Here is a 1,904-nt window from a genome sequence, read left to right as displayed (position 1 = left end):
CTCAGCCTCCTGAGTAGCTAGGATTACAGGCACCTGCCAGCACCCCCGGCTAATTTTTTATATTTTTAGTAGATACGTGGTTTCACTGTGTTAGTTAGGATGGTCTTGATCTCCTAACCTTGTGATCTGCCCTCCTCAGCCCCACAAAGGGCTGGGATTATAAGCGTGAGCCACTGAGCCCAGCCTGTTTAACTACAGTTGCTGTTTAATATGCAAAATGATGTGGTCAAACACATGTATAGCCAAAAAGTAATTTGGTTTAATGGATTCTTTGTCAGTATTTTTTTCTAGTTTTTCTCAAAAATCCATCAGTTGGGAAGTTGAAGGTAAATTCACATCCTGCTCCATCTGCAATGTATTAATGCCATGTTTTGCTAAAACTAGTATCTAAAGTATTTCCTTCTCTTCTGGCAGTGCACCTAATTTCTCCTGAAATCTGGTGATGCAGATGAGTCATTTAGTATGGCTGGTGGAAACAAATGCTTAAGACAGTGCCTAGATTACAGTAAGCAAACTGTATGCATATATTTTAAATGAATAAAATTATTTTTTAAAAGAAATTTCTGGTCCGGGCACAGTGGCTTGCGCCTATAATCCTAGCATTTTGGGAGGCCAAGGCAGGCAGATGAAAAGGTCAGGAGATCAAGACCATCCTTGCCAACGTGGTGAAAGCCCTTCTCTACTAAAAATTAGCTGGGCATTGTGGAACGGGCCTGTAATCCCTGCTACTTGGGAGGCTGAGGCAGAATCGTTTGAACCAGGTAGTGGAGGTTGCAGTGAACCGAGATCGCGCCACTGTACTCCAGTCTGGTGATGGAACGAGACTCCATCTCAAAAAAATAAAAATAAAAAAGATATATATGGCGCAGACCTCACACATTCCAGGGAGGAGGTTGCTGTGTCCCGGGGTGTCTGCTTCCCAGAGGATGTGGCAGCCCCGAGCCATGGCTCTCGCTGTTGGAGTCGTTTATTGTGGGCTTGAGGCTGTAAGTCCAAGTATCTTCAGCTCAAGAAGTTAGAAGCTGAGTTCCCCGGTCACCTGGACATTGGAGGCGAGAGAACTCCCCAGGACACTGGGTTATTTGAAGTAATGGTAGCCGGGAAGTTGATTCACTCTAAAAAAAAAGGCAATGGTTACGTAGACACAGAAAGCAAGTTTCTGAAGCTGGTGGCCGCCATCAAAGCTGCCTTGGCTCAGGGCTAATGCGCCCTGAAGGCCAAGTCTGGGGACCTCTCAGCAGACGCTTCATGACAGGAAGGACTGAAATGTCTCATGGATGCCTGGTCTTTCCCTGATGTTCTTGAGACTGCTTGGGGGCAGACTGACACCCCTGGTCTTTGCCTCTGTGTGGGACAGTCTGTGTGTCTGTGTCTTTCCCAGGATCCACCCCACGCCACCCCACTCCTGTTTGCCAATTTCATCATATCTCTGTGCATACCTCATGTCTCCCCAGTTGTCTCCCAGAGTTTGGGGATGTCCCACCTCAGGCTTCCTTCTCAAAAGGAAGCCAAGAGAGGCATCAGGATGGATGAGCCTCTGACTGCGGCAATGTTTGTCACCGTTCACGATTCAATAAATATTGGACGCATTTTACAAGAAGGAAGGAAGGAAAGAAGGAAGGAGGGAAGGAAAAGAGAGAAAGAACAAAAGAAAGAGAGAGAAAGAGAAATTAATTGCCCTGCTGTCTAGAGAAAAATTAATTTCTCTTAATTTATTTTTTTGAGACAGGGTTTACTCTGTAACCCAGGCAGGAGAGTAGTGGCATGATCTAGGCTCACTGTAACCTCTGCCTCCCTGGCTCAATAGATCCTCCTGCCTCAGCTTCCTGAGTAGATGGAACCAGAGATGAACACCCCACACCCTGCTAATTTTTTTTCTCTCACTTTTTTTTTTTTTTTTTTGG

At 45.7% G+C, this 1,904-nt stretch overlaps 1 pseudogene; it reads left to right on the top strand.

Moving 5' to 3' along the window:
- The first annotated feature begins 944 nt into the window (after positions 1-944).
- On the top strand, positions 945-1,204 carry LOC100391003 (selenoprotein W pseudogene; annotated as a pseudogene).
- Positions 1,205-1,904: the final 700 nt, after the last annotated feature.

The sequence above is a fragment of the Callithrix jacchus genome, chromosome 7 (assembly GCF_049354715.1).
Source record: "Callithrix jacchus isolate 240 chromosome 7, calJac240_pri, whole genome shotgun sequence".
NCBI classification, from domain to species: domain Eukaryota; kingdom Metazoa; phylum Chordata; class Mammalia; order Primates; family Cebidae; genus Callithrix; species Callithrix jacchus.
The sequence above is the reverse complement of the archived record's forward strand: the minus strand, read 5'-3'. Positions and strand labels throughout refer to the sequence as shown.